Genomic DNA, 13,132 nt, shown 5'->3' with positions numbered 1-13,132 from the left:
TCATTTAAATTGCTCATCAGTGTAGTGCAGCCCTGCCGCATCCATGTGTACACAGCCTGCAGCCTGGCAGCAACATGTGGAGAGAGGCGTTTAGAAATCTCAGCATAAGAGTTAACTAATAGGTATGTGGATTCTGAAATTTTGGTATTTGGGTATTCTTAACACTAATGAATGGATAATTAGAAAACCTGTAACCGTTTTATTTATATTTTTTATGTAAAAATAGTTACAGGAAATGTATTGATGTTGATCAAATGAGGCTGCTTCAGATGAGCCAAGTTACTAGAGATAAAGGGAGCACTCTTGCATGCTGATGAAGACTCGTCACCTAGCTCTTTTCTCCTCAGTGGACGCTGTGCTTAGCATATTTAGTTTGAGTACTTAGCCTAATTAGCGACAATTAGTCCTTCACAGTGCATCTTTGGAAACAAACTCATGTTAAGGCACACTCAGTTTGGAGTAGAAAAGGTAATATACATAATTACTAGCAAATATGAGCAAACGCCTAATTTTACAGTCCTTTTAACACAAAATTTGCTTTCACTGTTGGTAATTAAGAAGTGGTAATCTTCTGTAAGTGAACCATAATGAATACCTGAGTAGTTGTTTCAGTATTCAAATACTGGCACCCAGTCACCTCGTCCGGTAAACAGAGTGTAGTAACTGAGCTCCGCTCACTCGTTTGCCCCAGAGGCCTGTTGCTCAGAGGAAGAGTTCAGTCCTAGATGATGGCTTAAATGATCAGTCTTATTTACAGCAAGATTGATTATGACACTACCATAGAGCAAACGAGGTAAGTAGGGGTTAAAAAAGTATAATGTAGGGAGGTACATGACACTCACACAATACAGAAAATGCTGCTGTTACCAGTTTTGGATAGACAGTAATGTTCTTAATTCTCAACAACATCTGCTTCTTCCATCTGTTTATGCAGTGTTCCTGTGGCAGTGTGGTCGAGTCCAGCAGGGGCCAACACACTTTTGTCACAGATACACACCGTGACAAATTCCTATTAATGAATAAACAAAAACCTGAAACAAAAAAGTGGCTTGCTATATATATATATATATATATATATATATATATATATACTGAGCAATCAGAATTCCAGTATTCCAGTTTAATTGTAGCTATGAAGCATTTATTACGCTTCTCAAAAACGTTTGACAGCCTGCCCTCCAGTATCCACCCCAAAATGCCTAGTTTTTTTTTTAATGTTTCTCCTACTTTCAATGTGCATCATCAGAAGTGGGTTTTCTTAGTCTTTAAACGGGAAAATCTTACTCGAGAGACGTCTGTAACGTCACTGTAGGAGTCATGTTTACAACAAATGTATTTTTTAACAGCGTCTCCTCTTTATGTCAGCATAATAATCATTAAGCTGTAAAAATAATAATAATAATTCAGAGTGGTTTGATTGGAAATGCTTTATTCCAGAGAAACTTAGCAAGTAAGGATATGAAATTTGCCAAATTTTTTTGACCAATAACTGATCATTATTAGTTCATTAGTAGACATTAGCCTGCAAACTTACAGACAGAACCCATGAAACAAGCACAGGACTGATGGTGATGGGAAGAAGGCATCTGAGGAGTTTGCCTCAAAAAATTACCTCAAAGTCCCTGCTAGAAAAAAAAAACAGCTTAGCTAGATACCAGCAAAACAAGCACACTGTGTGGACACATTGGTAAATAAAATGTGTTATAGACATCCCTGCTGACAAAAAACAACACAGAGCAGCATGCAATTCTACACTGTCAGAGATAAGGTACTGTGCAGGAACACTTCTACTTCATCAAGGTAGAAACATTACACTATATAGACAAAAGTATTGGGACACACCTCTTCATCATTGACCATAGGTTTTTTATTCAGTCCTTTTGCCACGGTTGTGTAAAATGAAGCACCTAGCTGTGCAGTCTGTATAAACATTAGTGAAGGTATGGGATGTTCGCCTGACTGTACTGTAAAGTTTGGTGGAGGAGGGATAATGCTATGTGGTTGTTTTTAGGCCCCTTGAGTTCAGTGAATGGGAAATCTTAATGCTTCGGCAGAGTTTCCAACTCTGTGGGAAACAGTTTGAGGAAGAGCTTTTTCTGTTCCAGCATGACTGTGTCTCAGTGCACAAAGCAAGGTCCATAAAGGAAAGTCTGGATCAGTTTGGTGTGGAAGAACTTGACTGGCCCTGACCTCAACCCGATTGATCAACTTCGGGATGAGCTAGAACGAAGCCAGGCTCTCGTCCTACATCAGCATCTGACCTCACAAATGCTCTTCTGGATGAATGGGCAACAATTCCCACAGACACACTCCAACATTTGTGGAAGGCTTCCCAGAAGAGTGGAAGCTAATATAGATGCAAAGGGGGACCAACTCCATATTAATGTCTATGAATTTGGAACAGGATGTCATAAAAGCTCCACTGGGTGTAATGTGTAGGCGTCCCAATACTTCTGTGCATATTGTGTAGAACAATGGGTTTTAATTCTGTACCTTAAATATATTTTATTTCTAGGAAAAAATACACATTTTAACCTTTTTATGATCCATTTTTTTTAAACAGAACAGTAAAAAGGCTCAAGACAGGGCAAGGTGTACAGTCAGTACAATTTAAAACACTAATAAATTGTGGTACAATTATATTTCAAAGCTAAAGGTACTTAAGGTATATAATAATAATAATAATAATAATAATAATATTATTATTATATAATTAGGTAACTGTATTCCCTAACTAAAGGTACCATGAGTGTATCACCCCAGTGAGAGTTTTTCCTTAGAGTGTATGCTTGTCTAACTGGTCTGATGCGGGTTTATTCTGGCCATCCAGCATGGTCATGCTTGTCTGTACTGAATTTTCTAGCGAGAATTGTGACCTCTAGCTGTATTACCACTACTGTAAAGGAAATTTCTCCACTGTGCTCTATTTCACACCAAACCACACTGAATGACTTTCAGCGACTGAATTACCAGCCCATACTGGGTGACCAACTAAGCCAGCACCAGACCAGCATGGAATTTACCCCCCCCCCCCTTCACTGCTGTGTGAAGGTGCGCTTTCAGTGCTGCCCGTAGCTGAAGGAGGATCTCCTTGTGCCCCTCGACAGCGAACTGCAGCTCGTGAAGCTTGCCGCACACGCGCATCTCACACAACATTAAGCTCCGACAGCTCGTGTAACCAGGGCAACGGGGGAGTCCACACGCAGGGAGGGATTCCATTAGAGATAGCGAGAGAAGAAGATTCAGCATAAGAGCCTGGATTCAATACTGTAGCCTCCTATAGGGAGAAACAGCCTAAATATTCACCAGTAAAAAGGAAAATCTCTGAAACCATTCAGTGCATCACATCATCTTCTGTTTCAGCAAGATTTCATTTGATTGTGATGTATATTAATGCATCATAAAATCTGTAATTTCAGCATGAGCTGATTATATTACATTTACAAAGTGAGTCAGTACATCATAAAATCTACAATCTAAGCATGATTTGATTAAGTGCAACATTAAATTTCATTACAAACCCTGTTTCTGTAGGATTTGATTTCAATTAGGAAGTGATTAACTTCATCATTAAATCTCTAATTTCAGCACAGTTCAACTTAACATTTAGTGAGTCAGTTCATCATGCATTTCAGTACGACTAGGTTTGAGTACAATTTTTTGGGAAATTGTTAAATGCAACACGACGTCTCAGATTTCAGCCTGATTCAGGAAACATTAACACAGTCGTGGAATATAGCTTTTTGACTGATTGGTTGATTTTTGCATCAGAAATAGTCTGAAAGTTTTACTTTTGCCAAATAATTGATCAGTTCTATTTGTGTGTTACATTGCAAAAATCATAGAGTTGAATGTGCATCCTCAGATGCATTTTCAAACCCATATTGGTAATTGAATAATAAGTCATTAGCAGCAACCCTGTTACCTTAAAGCTGCACCATGCAAGATGTTTTTGTTAAAATTGAAAGCCGTAGTATTACTGAGCCAAGAGGAATAAATAACACTCTAAAATATGTTTGTGCACTGCTGCAAATCACCCTGTAAAGCCTGAAATAGTCATTTTCAAACCACCTGTTTTTACTTGTTAACGTTACACAGACGGTCAAAAAGAAGGTCCGGCTTGATGTTTAGTTCTCAAATGCAAAATCAACTCTACACTGATGAAGATATAGTGACAGTAGTAGTTCATTCACTCACATCCTCTGAAGACACGTGCTTCAGCAAGTTTTGACTGAGCTCTCTTTTAATATTCTTTAAACACACTCGCAAACATCATATTCATCTGCTCGAAGGCGTCCAAACCACAGCCAACGCTACAAAGTGTTCCTTTGCACATTGTGTGCAACTACACATTTCCATCAGAGAGGCCTCCAAATCCTCCAGACTTCTGTGCTTTGACTAATCAAATAGTTGTGTTACACACTGTGCTGTAAGATTCAAGCTCTTTGGTATCAGGAACCTCTGAATCTTTCAAAAGCCCTAAGCTAATTATCTTGTAAGGCAGTGTGTGGAAATAATAGGGGAGGACAGTCCTAACTTTGTCACAAAGAAAAGCTAAAATTAATAGTCATTATCAGTATCAGTAGTTTCCATTTCTGTTTATGATCATTCAAGATCCAGGTGCTGCTTTGAATGCTCGTTCATGGCTAAGTGAGATTAGCATACTGAAGCATGATCAATAATGACTCAACAATTTGTATTGATCCACAAAATGATTAGACCTACAAATGACACATTACCCAAGCTCAATAGTAATGGCATCTCTCTCACATTCAGCTAATAAGTGAAGCTATAGGAGTTTGATTCTTTTAATTAGAAAACATTCATCTACACTACACAGCAGAAAATGTGGTTTAAATTGGCTTGTGTATGAATTGTCGAATGATGTAGTCAGATCTAGGGATGTGATGCAGCCAGAAGAGAGAACGCTTTAGTGAAACAGAGCTTGCTATTTGCACAAGCCAATACCAATTCCCATGTCCATGCAGATATAGGTCAATAAGCTGAAGGAGAATAGAAATGTCCAAGATCCACACTACAGTCAAGACAATAATCCAACATGCAAACACGTACATCGGCCGCCCTCCATCAGCTTCCCCACCTGGTCGTTCGTTAGTCGGTTCTGATTAGTGGTCATTGATATGCACAGAGTGATTGCTTTTGCACTGCTACAGCTGTGTCAGGATGGACAGCTGAGATCATCTGCTCTGGGCCATATGGAGGAGGCAATGTCTCTCTCTCCCTCTCTCTGCATTCCTCTTTTTTGCTTTCTCCATGTCTCTCAACTATCTCCCTCATATGTTCTGCCTCCTTCACACACACACATCTTTGGCTTTCCACCTCAGGGCCCAGAATGAGAAAAAAAACAGAGCAAGCAGATGGTTCCGCGTGCTTGGACTGCAGATAGAACCGATTCAGTACTGGGTACTGTTATCAGGCAGATATACACAGAAAATTCTGAATTGAATATTGGTGGGGAAAAAAAAAACTAACAAATCTAGCTTCAAATTTCACAGAATAGCACAGTGGTCACCAACCCTGGTCCTAGAGATCTACCTTATTGCAGAGCCCAGTCCCAACTGCTGCACCTGCTCCAGCTCATTGACCTCTTTAGATTCAGAAGTTGGTTGGCTGGGTTAGATACAATAGTGTTAGGTAAGTGGAGGCAGCTTATTACATGAAGGTTGGAACCAGGAGGAGGGTGAAATACTGGTCAACAATTCTGATCTACGCCAATTTGATGATTTAACAAGCCTGTAAAATTTATGTAGCAGTATGTATATTATACTTTGCTGCTCTGGAACATGAGTACCTTAAAGCTACACTATGTAAGATTTGGGGATTTGGAGACATCTCTGGTGGAAATGTGTAATTGCACACAACAAAAGGTGAATCTGATTATTTTGAGTGTGCTGAAAGAGTATTTAAGGAGAACTCAGTCAAAACTTGGTAAAGGACGTGCCCTTCGAGAATATGAGTAATGTACTGTTCTACTATTATTATAATCTATTGCTATTGTTGTAATCTACTGTTATTCATCTGTATAATTGATTTTGCATTTGACACTAAAACACTGAGCCAGGCCTTCATTTTGACCTTGTGTGTGTGATGTTAATATTTAAAGACATGACATGGTCCAAAAAATGCCCAATCTGAAATCTGAAAATGAAATCTGACCTGACTTTTCTCCTGACTCAGTAATGGTGCTTCGTTCAGTTGTACCAAAACACATTACATAGTGTATCTGTAACAGTGTATAAAGAAAAAAAGAAATTAATATCAGCACTAAAAAAAGTGCAAAAAACTACTTAACCAACAGCTTGAGAAGACAGACAGGGTACTCTCTGTCTAGGAACATGACTGACAGTGCATTAAAATTCAGCAGTGAGGCTGCATTGTTGTCTTTCATGTATTTTCATGTATTTGCCATTCTGGGATTTTATTAATTTCCCTGTATAAAATGATCTGTGTCATGATTCCTCCAAACAGACTGCAAATTGGTTCTAATTAAACTGTAATTAAATAACAAATGATGTGTGAATGCTCTGGAGCCTGCAGTCTTCTTTCTCAGCCTTCTTAATGTCGAAGAAATCTGAATAAGGAAAATACATTAAAAAAAAAACACTATTTGATCCACGTCTCTTATGAAACATAGCGTAATTCACTCTTCTTTCTCTGTTCTGTCTGCTTTTGTTCTGATTCGACTGTCTGTATCAATTTCACTTTTCTATTGGTGCGAGATTAATTTGCAGTTGAGTAGACCATACAGTAAGGATCACCATACAGAATAGCTACAGGTTTCACACAATGACAAAAGTCCATTCAGCTCCTCAATAGCAGGGCTAGGCTCTCTGCCCGAAGTCCTTTTGCTTTTGTCTAGACGTTTCAATTATCCACGGAAAGTGCGTGCAAGGTGCTCATGGTCAGACAGAGCCCAGTGAGATAGCCAGGCACACAAAGGCCAGCCACAAATTGACCTTCAGTCTGTTACTCACCGACATTGGTGGGTGGATGTTAAAGGAAGAGCTCAGGCATACATGCTAATGTTGCTTATAATGAACGGAAGTGAGTAGCCACCAATCAGCATGCTGTCATTCTCATGAGGCTCATTTGTGGCTATTCATTTTCATTCATTGTTAGCAACATTATCATTATTGGCAGAACCATTCCTTTAACTAATTACTGTAAGCTTGTTCTGGCTAGGCTAGGCTAGAGGCTACTCTTCATTCACACGGCTGTTTTTTTCTGTATGCAGAGACTTTTTTTTCTCTCTCAAGGACACTGCGGCTAGAAGAAAAATGGGTTTTTGAAGGAAAATATATTGAACCCTGAATTATAAGTGGCTTATACAACACATTATTTTAGAGTCAGCCTAGTTACTAGGTTTATCTTAAGCCTGCTAGGCCGAACTAGTCCACATGTCTGTAAAATCTAAAGGAAAAGTTATAGCTCTACGATTGTAGGAGTAATTTCTTTTAAAATGATTTCAGGTGTTTTATATGAAGCTAAGCCAATGTGTTATTATTTAAATGAATGTACTTTATTGGTTCAAATTATTAACAGTTTTTTTTATTTATCCTTCATTACTCAACTGTACAATCATGTCCAAATTCGCAATATACTGTGATAGCGGGGTGTGAGACAGGGGAGGTGCTGCTGCTAATCCACCACTGCCAGTGCTGCCAGAGATTTACTAACATAACAACAGGAGGCAACAATCTTTTGCTGTTTAGATTTGGGGAAAAGCATAACGCCGGCTCAGTCAGTCATATCAGACCTTGTAAGTTGTAAGCCAGTCATATCAGACAGGAGGGAAGGTCTCTGGTGCTGCTGACTCTGAGAAGTAACATCATTCAGCAACTGCTGAAGTTGTGACAGGACTTTAGCAACAAGAGTATAAAAATAAAGATTAAGCCTTATTTAAAGTATATAACATACAGTCTGAACATGTATGTCATAGAGTGAAGATATCTGCCGCTTATATGGGTTTGTGCAAATTGCGATCAGTATAGCTGGCTAGTGTGTTGTAGCCAGTTGCTTCTTAGCTAGCAAAAGTTTTGTTAACCCCTTAAAATCACAGGCTTATTACCTTTTAAGTCTTATTATGCAAACTGGCTGAGCTATTCTTAGTTATAGAATTGTATAATAAAACTTTGGGCCTGCTGGAGTGCCCTGGCCAATTAACGGGTTAATGTGAGGTAAAGAAAAGGCGATAGATCATAACGCATAAATGTCTGCTAGCTGAAGAACTATATGAGAATTTTAAGAAACTTCATAGGTTGTTTTTTTATACTTCTATTATGTATATCAAAACAATCACACCAATATTAGCTGTATTTTTTACTGTTGTTCATAACAGTTTTACATCTCTTGAAATCTTCATTCTGTAATGTTAGGTGGTATTTAAGAGAATGAAATGCTATTAACTTAATATGTCCCCGTTTGTGAGGCAAAAAAAAATAATTGAGAAAATATCATTTTTGAGCTGTCAAATGTCACTGATGATGTCGACTAGACTTACAAATGCAAATACACAACATAATCACAGTCTAACTGGTTGAACAGAGACTGCACCAATCTATAATCTGTGCATTTGAGTAACATTAAGGAGCTGCAGCTTATCTATGAGGATATAGCTTTGCTTGACTATGATATTTTTGTTTGATCTGTGATCTGTGTAGGTGGACAGATATAATATTTAAGTCATAAAACATCAGCTTAATACACCATGAAGAAACAGGTCTTCTGTGTGCCAGCTTGACCAAGTAGCCATTTTTGATCAATTTTCTGTAGGTTGGCCCACTTCTAGTCACATAGTCTACCTACAGTTGAGTCATGTTATTACTCAATTATCATTTTTCATTTCAGTCATTTTACCAAGTTATTAAGTCTTTCTTGAGCTGGATACCCCCTCCCCCCCCAAATCCTGTCAGGGCTTCAATTAGGTGAGTTAGAGCAAGAAAAAGAAATGAAACTGCAGTGCTGGTTGGTCTGTAGGAAAACAAGCTAAAATGGTTTTGTTTTGACAGCGACGATATAGACTGTGCTAAATTTGGTGCATGACTAAGTCGTGTGTTTTTTTTCTTAATTCTCCAATCCGCCAAAAAAGCACTTGCTCTTTTGCACATATATTTATTAGGCCTACATTCCTCTATTGTATCTGTGTTTTCCTCCATAATGAGCCTAAGAAATGCTACTGTTAAACCAAGCCTCTCAGCAAATACAATGACAATGTAAACCCCTCTTTATGATCTCTGACAGGCGAGAGAAACAAGGCCAGGAACGGATAATCCTGAATTTCCTCAGAGCCTGCGCATGGCTAAAGCCCGGTCTGTTTGTGTTAAACCTTAACGTGCACGAACGAGGCTGCGATGACACTGGGCTAGCGATGATGAATATGTCGGTTCCCATGACACTGACAAATCCTATTTTCACCCCCCCGACCTCGGCCGCTTCGGATATGTGTCCGGACACATTCCATTTTCTCTCAATAAGCCGCAGCCCACACATTCCCTCCTGCTGGATGGCTAGGCTAGGCTAATTCTTCGGAGCTTTCTTTGAGAGCTCCCAAGCACGAGCAAGCAGAGGCAAAATTGCAGCACATATGATTTAGCACTAACAGTTCTCTCAACTGGTAATGTGTCATTGTCACATCATGATATGGAGCATGAAGGAGGGACGGACAATTCTAAGCTAGACTGTGGCTAGCGGAATGTGTCTGAGAAAGATGAAGATGGAGGAAGCAATGAGGGGGAGTTTATAGGCCTTGATTTGACATGAGGTGAAAAATGAACAGGTCTAGCTAACATTTTTCTCTCTTTGCCTACAGAAAACCAATAGAGTATTTTGGCGTTAATTGTTTTAATAGTTTTAAAAAGTATTGGAATATTCTGAAATCAACAGCTCTTTTGGAACTCAGCCATTCTGAATGAAGCGAACTGTGTATGGATCATTTTACCGAATTGGTTCATTGGTTCAGTCTGAAAATCTATTTCAGCCTTTTAAATGTCTTGGACTTTAGACTGAAATTCTTTTGCTTTGAATGACCATAACCTTAATTATTTTTAATTGATTAAAGCAAATTGAATATACCATTTGGTTACTACCAAAACAATCATAACACTATTGAAACCGTTTAAATCGTGACTGTTTCCGTATCGACAATTTTAGCTAATTTTGAGCATAACTCAGAAATGCTAGCCAGTACATGACCACCGAACACAACTGTACACAAACCTAAAATAATGTTGTTGTTTTTTTTTTTTTTTTTTATTAAAACCCAAAAAAAGTTTACTTACTTGCAGAAAATGAGTTTCGCTAGTGGCAATTCTTAATGTTACACACTGATATTTTTTGCTCTAAAATGCAGGGGCGTGGCTAAAATAATACATCTTAAACATTTAAACATGCTTAAACACAGTAAAAAGTAAAACAAAACATAGAAGTACTTTTTTCCACAGGTTGAAATCTAGGGATAAAGGACAGCTGCCTCCCAAAAGTAGCTAGACTATGAATGATGATTGTGTACATATTTATTACTATCTCAATTAATGCCTTGGGTTTAAATAGATCAGAACATAATCCTTGTAAATATCTAAGATCTAAATACTTAATTTCTTAATTTTTTTTTTACTTTGAGGCTGCAGTTTGAACTAATTTGTTCAAATAGTTCATATAAGCTGAATAATGTTAATAGACAGCAATAAATTGTTGTATAATGTAACTCAGGCATGTCAAACTGGAGAACTTCCCGGGGCAGAGTGCTACAGAGATTAGCATTTACCTTTTTCCTGCGCTCTGAATTCAGTTCCTGAACGTCTTGCTAATTAGCTGAAGAGACAAATCAGGTGTGTTTAATGAATCAATGTGCTGAGGTCTGCAGTGTTTTTGGCCTGTGAGGGCTGGAGACATGTAACTGAGTGGTCTAAATCAGATGGCTGACAGCATGTGGACGCTTTTGTAGTGTAGACAGTAATTATGCAAGGTTGATACAAACAAAAGGTATTGAAGTCTTTTTAGGCTACATGTGGGCTACGGTTGTTGTGAAATGTATCTACATTGTTAGCTGATGATCTTACTACAGTTACAAATAGGTGTTTTCATAACCTTCAGGTGTATTAAAGATGTATTCCATCGTTTTTTAAAACTAATCTCTATCCACCGCACCTCTATTGTACCGTGAATTACTGTGGACAGTCATTTCAACACATTTCCTTGTACTGCTCCAAGCTAGTGGGCAGTAGCGTTAATCAGATGTTCATGTCAGGTTTGGTTGTGCTTGGACATTATTTCTCAAATATGTTTCTGGCTCTGATCGAGTTCAAATTTCCAATTAGGTTTATTTGAGTTTGGACAGAATTTTAATTAATCTGGTTGAGTTTGGACAAAATTTTGATGGATCGGATTCAGACAGAATCGGCTGTGGACAGAATTTAGCCAGGTCAGATTCGTACAGAATATTCACAGGTCGAGTCGTGCTCAGACAGAAAGTTCTCAGGCTGTATATGAGTTTGGACCAAAATTTCAGACCTGATGAAAGCTCCAATTATTAAGTGCTGAAGGCTCTCTTATCAGTATGTTTTGAGTCAACAGATTATCTCTTCTGCCTCAAAATGAAGAGATTAAAAACTGAATCTGAATGGATGTATTTTTTCCATATGGGTTCATTTCACTACAGCGTTGTATCAATCTATTGTTGGGCCACTCGCTACTGCAGGGAGCTGATTACTTCTGTTTGTGTGTGTGTGTGTGTGTGTGTGTGTGTGCCTGCAGGTCTGTGCACAGACATCAAATAGAACGCCTCAAGTGAAGGTCATTCACTGCACCCATATAATACAATCTACATTTGCTCAAGCGCTGTTCAATTTTGCATCATATTGCCAGTAAACTATCTCTGCTCATTCCCCCTTTTGATACAGCAATAGTAATCTACCTGTCTGTGAATACCCTGGTACTGATAGTCTCATCCATTTGCTGTCTGCTATGTTATGTTGAGGTCAGTATTACTGTTGTATTCTATAATTATGGGATTATGTTTACTGTTATTGGCTGTGAGTTATTGGCTTTTTATTTTCCTGTCCCTCCTAGTGCGGAAAACCTGAGCTAAATTCAGTCAACAGTGCAATATCAGGGAATTCGCAGAGGTTATTGACGCCTGTGGCTAACAGTGAAACGTGCTGCAGTGAAATTTGCATCGAAATGGGAAATGTGCACAGAAATCAAAGTGAGTAATATTAAATCCATCTTGACTCTTCTGCTAGCAGTGATGCATCTGTAATTACGCTCCCAAATGCTTCATTTTTAATTGTTAACCTTGATGTTTAGAGCCAGAGGTCAGCAAGCAGTGCCTGTAGTAGTGTCTGATTACTGACTACTGTGAATGTGTGAGTGAGAGAGAGAGAGAGAGAGAGAGAGTCAGAGAGAGAGATAGTGGGTGAGAGAGAGGTGCACTGAGAGATAGAGACAAAGAGAGAGCAACAGAGTCCAAATGAGAAAGAGAGTGTGAGCCTTTTAGAGTGAGATAGAGTAACAGTGAAATAGAGAGAGGAAGTCAGAAAGAAAGTCTCAGAGAGAGAGAAAAATGGAAGGAGGGAAAGAAAGTGAGACTGAGAAAGAAAGACGGTCAGAAAGTCAGAATTAAAGAGTGAGATTAAGAGAGATAGAAAGTGAGACAGAAAGAGGGAGACTGGAAAAGTGTCAGAAACAACAGGGTGAAACTGAGGAAGTCCGAATATGAAAGTAGGACTGAGAAAGCCTGAAAGAAAGAGAGTGAGACTGAGAAAGAGTTAAAAAGAGAGTTTGATAGAGTCAAAGAAAGTGAGAAAGATAGTCAGAAAGAGAGTGAGACTGAGACAGAGAGAGTGAGACTGAGAGTCAGAAAGAGAGACTGAGAAAGAGAGACTGAGAAAGAGAGACTGATGAAGAAAGAGGCTGAGAAAGAGAGAGACTGAGAAAGAAAGGCTGAAAAAGAGAGAAACAGATGAAGAAAGAGACAGAAAGAGTGAGAGACTGAGAAAGAGAGAGACTGATGAAAGGCTGAAAAAGAGAGAGACTGAGAAAGAGAGAGAGAGAGACTGAGGAAGACTGAAAAAGAGAGTGACACTAAGAAAGAAAGAAGCTGAGAGAGACTGAT

The sequence above is a fragment of the Pygocentrus nattereri genome, chromosome 12 (genome assembly GCF_015220715.1).
Source record: "Pygocentrus nattereri isolate fPygNat1 chromosome 12, fPygNat1.pri, whole genome shotgun sequence".
Taxonomy (NCBI): Eukaryota; Metazoa; Chordata; class Actinopteri; order Characiformes; family Serrasalmidae; genus Pygocentrus; species Pygocentrus nattereri.
Note: the sequence above shows the minus strand (reverse complement) of the source record.